The following is a 10,839-nucleotide window of genomic DNA, read 5'->3' as shown; positions in this document are numbered from 1 at the left end:
CCCTAGGTCTATTTTCGTGTTTTTGCCTGCCAAAAGTTCGTGCACAAAAAATTATTGCCCCGACATCCCCGCCGGGCCCAATAGCCATTTGGGGCACCAAATGAGCTCTGTTCACAAAACCGTCTGCGCGCACGACTTTTTTTAATCATTCGTAACCCTTGGTTCCATTTTCGCGCTTTTCCCTCACCGGAAAGTTCGCGCACACAAATTGGCCCCAAGGCAGCCCCTCCAAGCCTGATAGCCATTTGGGGCACCAAATGAGATCTTTCGCAAAACTGTCTGCGCGCACGACTTTTTTTTCATTGTTCGTAACTCTTGGTTCCGTTTTCGTGTTTTCCCCTGCCGGAAAGTTCTTGCGCACAAAAAGTGGGCCCGGGGCAGCCCCACCGGGCCCGATAGCCATTTGGGGCACCAAATGAGCTCCGTTCGTAGAACCGTCTGTGTGGTACGGCTTTTTTTTCATCGTTCTTAACTCCTGGGTCCGTTTTCGCGTTTTTCGCCCGTCGGAAAGTTCACGCACAAAAATTGGGCCCAGGGCAGCCCCGCCCGGGCCGATAGCCATTTGGGGCACTAAATGAGCTCCGTTCGCAAAGCCGTCTACGCGCACGACTTGTTTCATCGTTCTTACCCTTGGGTCCATTTTTGCGTTTTCGCTCGCCAGAAGTTCGCGTACAAAAATATGGCCCTAGGGCAGCTCGCAATACCCGATAGCCATTTTGGGGCACCAAACGAGCTCCGTTCGCAAAACCGTCTGCGCGCACAACTTTGTTTCATCGTTCTTACCCTTGGTCTATTTTCGCATTTTTGCCTGGACACGAAAGTTCGCGCACAAAATTCGGCCCAGGGGCGGCCCCGCAGGGCCCGATAGCCATTTGAGGCCCCAAACGAGCTTCATTCGCCAAACCGCGTCCTGTGCGCACGATTTTTTTTCATCGTTCTTAACCCGTTGGTCTTTTTTCACGATTTCTATTGCCGGAAAGATCGCGCACAAAAATTAGGCCCCGGGGAAGACCCGTCGGGCCTGATAGCCATTTGGGGCACTAAATCAGCTCCGTTCTCAAAACCGTCTGCGCGCATGGCTTTTTTTCATCGTTCTTAACCCTGGGTCCGTTTTCGCGTTTTCGCCCGCTGAAAAGGTTTGCGCACAAAAATTGGACCCTGGAACAGCCCGCTGAGCCCAATAGCCATTTAAGGTACCAAATGAGCCCCGTTCACAAAACCGTCTACGCACCGACTTTTTTCATCGTTCTAACCCTTGGGTCCGTTTTTTGTGTTTTTGCCTGTCGGAAGTTCGCGAACAAAAATTGGGCCCCGGGGCCGCCCTAGCCGTGCCATTAGCCATTTGAGGCACAAATGAGTTTCGTTCACAAAGCCGTCTGTGCGCACGACTTTTTTTTCATCGTTCTTAACCCCTAGGTCCGTTTTCGCATTTTCGCACGTCGAGAAAGTTCGCGCACAAAAATTTTTCCTTGGGACAGCCCGACCGGCTCCCGATAGCCATTTAGGTCACCAAATGAGCTCCGTTCACAAAGCCATCTGTGCGCATGGCTTTTTTTTCATCGTTCTTAACCCTTGGGTCCATTTTCGCGTTTACGCCTGCCGGAAAGTTCGCGCACAAAAAATTGGGCCTCGGAGCAACCCCACGGGGCCCGATATCCATTTGGGGCACCAAATGAGCTTCGTTCCCAAAAACCTCTACGCACACGGATTTTTCATCGTTCTTAACCCTGGGTCCGTTTTCGCGTTTTCGCCAGCCAGAAAAGTTCGCGCACAAAAGTTGGACCCCAGAACAGCCCCACCAGGCTCGATAGCCATTTGAGGGCACCAATGAGCTCCGATCGCAAAGTTATCTGCATGCACGACTTTTTTCCATTGTTCTTAACCCCTGGGTAAGTTTTCGTGTTTTCACCTATCGAAAAGTTCGCGCACAAAAATTTGGCCCCGCGGACAGCCCCGATGGACCGATAGCTATTTGGGGCACCAAATGAGCTCCGTTCATAAAGCTGTCTACGCGCACGACTTTTTTTTATCGTTCTTAAGCCCTGGGTCCGTTTTCCGTGTTTTCGCCCGCCGGAAAGATTGCGCACAAAAATTTTGCCCTAGGGCAACCCCATCGGTCCCGATAGCCATTTGGGGCACCGAATGAGATTCGTTCGCAAAGCCGTCTACGCGTATGGCCTTTTTTTCATCGTTTTTAACACCTTGGTCTGTTTTCGCGTTTTCATCTGTCGGAAAGTTCGCACACACAAAAATTGGGCCCCGGGGCAGCCTCGCTGACTCGATAGCCATTTGGGGCACCAAATGACCTCCGTTTACAAGGCCGTCTACGCGCACGGCTTTTTTCATCGTTCTTAACCACTGGGTCCGTTTTCACGTTTTCGCCCGCTGAAAACTTCGCGCACAAAAATCGGGCGTCGGGGCAGCCCCGCCGGGCCCGATATTCAAATTGGGCACAAAATGAGCTCCGTTCGCAAAGCCATTTGCGAGCACAACTTCTGTTTTCATCGTCTCTAACCCCTAGGTTCGTTTTTCGTATTTTCGCCCGCTGGAAAGTTCATGCACAAAATTGTGCCCCGAGGCAGCCTCGCCTGGCCCGATAGCAATTGGGGCACCAAATGAGCTCCGTTCGCAAAGCCGTCTGCGCACACGATTTTTTTTTCAATCGTTCTTAACCCTTGGGTCGTTTTCGCATTTTCGCCTACCGGAAAGGTCGCACACATAAATTGGGCCCCGGGGCAACCCCACCGAGCCCGATAACCATTTGGGTCACCATATGAGCTCCATTCTCAAAACCGTCTACACGCACGAATTTTTCATTGCCCTTAAGCCGAGGTCTCTTTTTGTGCTTTCGCCTGCCGGAAAGTTCACGCACAAAAATTGGGCCCCAAGTCAGCCTCGCCGAGCCCGATAGCTATTTGGGTCACCAAATGAGCTTCGTTCGCAAAACCGTCTATGCGCACGTCTTTTTTCATCGTTCTTAACCCCCTAGATGTGTTTTTACATTTTCGCCAATCGAAAAGTTCGCGCACAAAAATTGGGCCCTGGGCAGATCGAAAGCCATTTGGGGCACCAAATGAGCTCCGTTTGCAAAACTATCTATGCGCACAGCTGTTTTTCATCGTTCTTAACCCCTGGGTTCGTTTTCTCGTTCTCGCCCGCCGAAAGTTCGTACACAAAAATTCGGCTCCGGGGCAGCCCCGCCGGACTCGATAGCTATTTGGTTCATCAGATGAGCTTCGTTCGCAAAACCGTCTGCACACACAGCTTTTTTTAATCGTTCTTAACCCCGGGATCCGTTTTCGCGTTCTCACCCGCCGGAAAGTTCACGCACAAAATTGGCACCGGGGCAGCCCCACGGGGCCTGATAGCCATTTGGGGCACCAGATGAGCTCCATTTGCAAAAATCTTCTGCGCGTACTGCTTTTTTTCAATCGTTCTTAACCCCTCGGTCCGTTTTCGCGTTCTCGCCCGCTGGAATGTTTGCACACAAAAATTGGCCCAAGGCAGCCCCATTGGGCCCGATAGCCATTTGGAGCACCAGATGAGCTTCGTTCGCAAAACCGTCTGTGCGCACGGCTTTTTTTTCATCGTTCTTAACCCCTCGGTCCGTTTTCGCGTTCTCGCCCGATAGCCATTTAGGACACCAAATGAGCTCCGTTCGCAAAACCTTCTGCGTGCACGACTTTTTTTCATTGTTCGTAACCCTTGGTTTCGTTTTCGCGTTTTTTCCCGCCGGAAAGTTCGCGCAGAAAAATTGGGTCCCAGGGCAGCCCCGCTAGGCCCGATAGCCATTTGGGGCACCAAATGAGCTCCGTTCGCAAAACCGTTTGCGCACACGACTTTTTTTCATCGTTCTTAACCCCTGGGTTTGTTTTCGCGTTTTCGCCCGCCGGAAAGTTCGCGCACAAAAATTGGGCCCCGGGGCAGCCCCACTGGGCCCGATGGCCATTTGGGCCTCATACAGTTTTATTACACCACAACTTTTATTATAGTCTTCTAAAACTTTCTCTTTCCCTTTTCCTACCACCGATATATTGTCCTCTCTATCTTGAGTTAGTCCATATAGTTTCCCCAACGTCATTTTTTCTTGTTTCCTCTTTTCTTCCTCCTATAGTTCGTCCTCCTTCAACCGTTGTTGATCTTCCTCCTGGGTTGTTTGGTGGTTGTACATTTCTAGTATCCATCAACCGAGGACATTCTCGTTTAAAGTGTCCTAGTCTGCCACACTTAAAACACGTGTGCGACCGTTCTTGGGTTTGCTCCCAACATCTTCCCCAGTGATATTTATTACAGATCGGGCATCTTGGTCTTTGGTTAACACTTATCATTGACTCATTTACTTGACTCTCCCATTCAGGGTCTGCTTTGGTGTTGGTAGTTCCTCTTCTTTTCCATTCACTTCTGCTTTCTACCCCTGGGGGTAAAATTTCTTGGTTCTTCCCTCCGCCACTGACTCATTGATGAGTCTCTTTCTGGTCTTACTTCTTCTGCTGTTAAACTTCTTTCTACTCTCATCGCGGCTTTGATTAGCTTTGAAAATTCTCCCCATTCCTCGGTTGATGTAACAGGAGTTCAAATCTCTTGTTTTAATCCTGTTTCAAACCTCCGACAACATTTTTTTCATCCACCACTATGTTTAAAGCATACTTGGATAATTTCGTATACTTTAATTCATAATCCGCTACAGTCATGTTTCCCTGCATGAGCTGTAGGAATTCATCTTGTTTCATATCCTTGAATGATCGGCGATAAGTATCTTTCGAAAAATGCCTTGCGAAAGTTCTCCCAACATATTTCTTCTTGATCGCCTCTCCTATTCTTTAGTAGCTTCCACCAATCTTCTGCCTGTGTTTGCAGTAAGAATGTGGCAAGACTTACCTTACGATTTTCAAGACATCTCGTCACTTGGAAACATTTTTTTATTTGATTCATCCATGCCTCCGCATCTCCAGGATCCTTTGTTCCTTCAAAGTTTGTGGCTCCCAATGCCTTTAATCATTCTATCCCATACTTCTTCTCGGGATCAGGTTGTATATTTTCTAAGTTTACTTGAAGTCTTTGGGTGCATTTATCCATTTGTACTTCCTCCTTGGATTTTTCTTTTGGATGGCTTGAGGCACTTTCACTTTCGTTTCCAGAGGGTTGCCCCGTTCTACGTTTTCCACTTCTTAGCATTTTGTCTACAACCATTCACATATAAATTAGACACATGTTATCAACATACTATTTTTATTTATAAACATGGTTACTATTTACATTAGTAGTTTCTTTCAGTCTACATTATCTTTCACTCATTTTCTGGTAGTTGTAATTTTTCAAGGTTAAGACGCATTCTCTCGTCTCTCCATACACATCTTTCCTACACATGTCCTATTTCCTTACAGAAGATACAAAATTTATAGGATTCCGCATTGTTAGAGTCATAGGTGAGCTGTTCCTCGAATTCAATTACGATTCTTCGAGGAATGTCCTTCTTTCCTGCCCGTGCCCATTCTTGGTCCACTGTCAGTTCAGGAAATATGTTGTTGCTTCCTGAACTTGAACCTTCGGCCAATTCCCGTTGATATTTTTCCTAAATCTCTCTTGTTTTTCTCTAGAAAGTATAACAGTTTTTGCGGATTTGGCCAACCTTGCCACACCTATAGCAAATTTCGGTTCCTCTCAGACACATACCACTATGATTTTTCCCACACTGTGGACATCCCATGTTAGTTCGAGATTCCACCAAGTTTACATTGTTCAAGGTAATTGGATATTCAGTATTATTATTCACACTATTTTTCAGATTGTTCAGGGTTTTCCCCTGGGTTAGCACTGTGGTCTCCAAGTTACGTTCCGGAGTCATTCCACCACCAGTCTTGTCTGCTCGGATTCATTTCCTACAGTGGACATTATTCAAGTTATTACTTACTAATTATTTTCACTTCCCTCTTTTCTCATGTTTCCCTATGTCTACTTATTATTTCTCATTTCTTTCTCCTAAATTTTCCTGATTCTATTTTAGGTTTCCTAATATATTTCATTTTACTCCTCTTTAGGTTTTGACTTGGCCTAGTTTTTATTATTACCTAGCTTCCCTACCTTAGGTAAGCCTTTTTTTTATGCCGCTTTGGCTTTAACCTATCCCTTTTTCCTTTATTTTTCCTAGATTCTATTTATACTTATGCTAGACTCAACTTTTCCCCAGGTTTTACATAAACCTTTGCTCTGATACCAAGCTATCACACCCTCTCCCTAGCCTTAACCCCCAAGACCGGGAAGGGAGTGTGAAGGTAAACTAGTAGTATTCCAAGACAACATTTAAATTTAACATTCCCCTCATATCTATTAAGGATTTCAACATGTTTACAACACTCTATCTATCTTTCATACACATAGTTTAATTTCCTATATTCTTTATTACATGATCCGAGCCGTGCCCTGAGAATTTACCAAGTCCTGGTGTATTGGTGGCTGTCTCTTATACACATCTAGATGTGTATAAGAGACAGTTCTTAACCCCTGCTCTGATACCAAGCTATCACACCCTCTCCCTAGCCTTAACCCCCAAGACCGGGAAGGGAGTGTGAAGGTAAACTAGTAGTATTCCAAGACAACATTTAAATTTAACATTCCCCTCATATCTATTAAGGATTTCAACATGTTTACAACACTCTATCTATCTTTCATACACATAGTTTAATTTCCTATATTCTTTATTACATGATCTGAGCCGTGCCCTGAGAATTTACCAAGTCCTGGTGTATTGGTACCTGTCTCTTATACACATCTAGATGTGTATAAGAGACAGGTAGTTCCCACCGACCGAGGCCGACTATATTTTCCTGCCAAGCACCTTTTGTTAAGCATGCTAACTATGTAATCTGGATATAATCTCAGTTTCCATAGCAATTTCACAAACAATATCATGGCAATCATCATAACATCATAAGCATGTATTTTGCACTTACATATGCATCTATTCACATATCAAAGCATAAAGCTAAGTAAACACTCACTGTCAGCAAGTTTTTCCACTAAAATCACCTTGAGAATACCTTCTTGAGAATTTCTCCATATCAATGGAAATTCTTCAATTAATACTTGTTATATCAATAAATAATGTCAAATTAGCCAAAATACCATTATATATTGAAAAGACCAGCTTACCCTACTCAAAATTAGCCAAAATACCAAAGTTAGCCTCTTTAGAGGTTATTTGGACCGAGATAGGCAGCTGGGCGTTAGGTAGTAGACAGAGTGGGCGTGCTATGCCGCACAGGGGCTGGTGCATTTGGGCGTGCGCTGGGCATGATGCGCAGTACGGGGAAGGCTGCTGTGTTGGGCTGGCGCACGGGATGTGTCGAGCGATGCGCGCGCAGACGGACGGATGGACGCAGTGCTGCGTGCGCGCAGGGCGTGGGATTGCTGTGCGTCCGACTGCCTTAATGCCTCACCAATGCAATCTTGTTTCTTTCGATCTCCAATCAACTTGGCAGCCTAATAACTCAAACGTCACTCTCTAAATATGCTCTCAACACACGATTTAGGTGCTGGTATGAATGACTTCCCCTTGCCCAACTCCCCTATTTATAGCCATTTCAAACTCACCCCATGTTGATAACACAACTCCCATTTGTCTCACTTTGGAGCTGCCAACATTTAGTCTACCTAGCCTATCCTTAACCTAGCCTTGAGATGTTCTTCTTCCAGCTTTCCAGCCAAAATCCCTTTTGTTGCATGAAATCTCCTTCACCCACCTCATGCTTGGGTGATAAGACTTCAATTTGCATGAAATCTCCTTCAGGCACATCCTACTTGAATTTTATGTGATCTTCCTTTTTCCACCTAAATCCCTTAAATACCTCACATATTTCTCTACTTAAATTGTTTAATTCTTATATTCGTATACCCTTGGCATTCTCCCTTGAAGTTTTCCATCAATTAGCCTCACCTTTGATCCTTAACGCATAGCAACTCACCTTTCCCTCATCAAAGTTCAACTTAGCCAACGCATGAGTTGATCATCACCAACGCATAGGGTGGCCGCTGACCCTCGACTCATGGCTTGCTAAGTGTGCTTGCTCGGCCTACTAGGCATGAACACATGGTGCTGACCATCGATGCATTGTATGCTGCGTAGGCACTTGCATGCTTGCTCGACTGCATAGGCATGCTCGACTGCATGGGCGTGCGCTTGGCCTGGCGCATCGACGCATGGTTGCTCGACAGCGCATAGGATGGCTCACCTCTTGCCTGTTCGACGCTTAGGCAGGGCGCTCATTGACGCATGGGCTGCGTGCTCGGCATACACCATCGACACATGGGCTGCACGCTCATTGTCGACACATGGGCTGCGTGCTTGACATACACCATCGACACATGGGCTGCGCGCTCATCGTCGACCGCCACATGGTTGCCGTGCTTGCCATCGGACGCTGGTTTGGCGTGCTAGCATGGTCATTCACCGCCATGCTTGTGCCCGTTGTTCCCTTATGCTATGCTTTGTGTTGGTTGTGTGAACCTCCTTAGCCATTTTCAAGTCTTTCTTAGTTCCATCCTCCATGCCTTCTATTGCGTCTTCAACACGTTTAAGTCCTTCTAGGGGTTTGATTTTGGTCACCTTTGTTGGATAATTTTTGTGTTTTCCTCCCTTTGTTGAAATATCTTTACTTAGGAGATTTTTCTTCCTCTTTTAACTTCACACTTGTAGATTTAATGTTAGAGGTCTTACACAATAGCTGAAAGTTACGACAAAAGAATTGGGCCGGGAGACCCGCCGGGACATAGCTTTGGCGGCACCAAATAAGCTCCGTTCACAAACGTCTGGCACACGCTTTTTTTCATCGTTTTTTCTTAAGCTTGGGTCCATTTTTGCGATTTCGCAACACGAAAGTTCATGCAAAAATTGCTGTCCGGTGAAGCCCACCAGGTTCGATACCATTTTGGGCAAACATGAGCTCCGTATCAAATCGTCTGCGCGCACGACTTTTTTTTATCGTTCTACCTCTGGGGTCCGTTTTCGCGTTTTCACCTGCGGAAGTTCGCACAAAATTGGGCCTGAGAGCTTGTTTGGGTTCGATACCTTTTGGGGCACAATGAGTCCATTGCAAACCATCGTGTGCGCCGACTTTTTTTATGTTCTTACCTTGGGTCATTTTCGTGTTATTTGCCGCCAGAAAGTTCGCCAAATTGGGCACAGGGCAGCCCTTGGCGATAGCCATTTGGGGCACCAAATGAGCTCCAGTTCGCGAAAATTGTCTGCGTGGGCATTGTTTTTTTTCAACGTTCTAACCTTGGGTTCGTTTCACCGTTTTCGCGCACGAAGTTCGCGGCACAAAAATTGGACCCCTGGGGCAGCACTTGCAGCCTGATAACATTTAGGGCCAATGAGCTCCAATCACAAACCGGTTGGCGACGCACGACTTTTTTTCATATCTTAACCCCATGGGTTGCTTCTTCATTTTCGGCCGCTGGAGATTGTGCACAAAAAATTTGGGCTCGACGGCAGCCCAGGGCCCGATGCTATTTATGGCTGGCACAAATTGAGTCCGTTGCACCAACGTTTCTTAGCGCAAACTTTTTTTATCGTTTTCTTACTCTTGGTCGTTTTCTCGTTTTCGCACGCCGGGAAAGTTCAGGCGGCACAAATTGGGCCAGCGGCAGCCCCCACTGGGACCCGATAGCATGGGCACCAAAGTGTTCCGATGGCAACAACGTCAGGCTTGCTGGCTTGTTCTTCATCGTTCTTAACCCTGAGTCCGTTTTCGCTCTACGCCGCCGAAAAGTTCGCGCACAAAAATGCGCCCCGGGAGGGGCCCCACCGTTCCGAGGTAGGCCTTTGGCATGTGTGTCGCAAACCGGTGGGTGCGCACGGTTCTCTTTTTTTTCGGGTTCTTAACCGCTGGTACATTCTTCGCGAGTTGTGCGACGGGAAGTTCATGAACAATGGGGCGCAGCGGAGCCCCTTGGCCGATAGCCGCTTTGGACGAAAGGTGTTTTTTCATCGTTCGTTTGCCATGCGATGTGTGTGACCGCGGAAAAGTTGGGGCGGAATTGGGTTCGGGGCGCCGCTTGCCCCGCACGATAAGCTTTGGGCAGCTTATGACGTACGTACGCACGTCTACAACGGCGGCCTTTTTTCATCGTTCATCCCTCTGGTTCCGTTTTCGTGTTTCGCGCGCAGAAAGTTTGTTGCATAAATGGGTCCCGAGCACGCGGAGCCGTAACATTTTGGCGCACCAATGAGCATTGGTCGAGAAACCAGTCTGCGCGCACAATTTTTTTCAACTTTCTCTAACCCGTGCGTGTCGTTTCGCGTTTTCGTGCGTGTGGGTGTCGGGTTTTGGAGCTGTCGTCTTTCGACCGATAGTAGGTTTGGGACCAATGGACCTTCGTTCGAAACCATGGCTGCGCGATAGGCTGTTCTCGTTCTTAACCCTGGGCTGTTTTGTGTGTTTCGCCGCGTGTGCGAAAAGTTGGGGGCGAGCCTCTCCAGCGAATGCCTGTGTGGTGAAACAGGTGGCTCCGTGTGACTTCTGTGCGCAGATTTTTTTCATCGTTCTTACGGCTCGGGGGGTGTGGTTTGGGTGTGTGTGTGCCGCGGACCTAGTTGCACAAAAATTGGGGGCGAGCGTGCCGTTGAGGCCAATGACTACGGTCGGAAACCGTGTGGATGGCGTGGTTGTGTGTGTGTGTGTGTGTGTGGGGCGGAGGTCGGTGTTGTGCGTGGGTGTGGGTGGCGGGGCGGCCCGAAAGGTGTTGCGCACAAATTGGCCGCGAGGCAAGCGCCGCGGCGGTGGAGTAGGGGGTTGTGGGGCACAAATGAGCTCGTTAACAAACGGTGCGTGGGGGGGAGGG

This window comes from Benincasa hispida, unplaced genomic scaffold (genome assembly GCF_009727055.1).
Source record: "Benincasa hispida cultivar B227 unplaced genomic scaffold, ASM972705v1 Contig373, whole genome shotgun sequence".
Lineage (NCBI taxonomy): Eukaryota > Viridiplantae > Streptophyta > Magnoliopsida > Cucurbitales > Cucurbitaceae > Benincasa > Benincasa hispida.
This window is presented reverse-complemented; position numbering follows the sequence as displayed.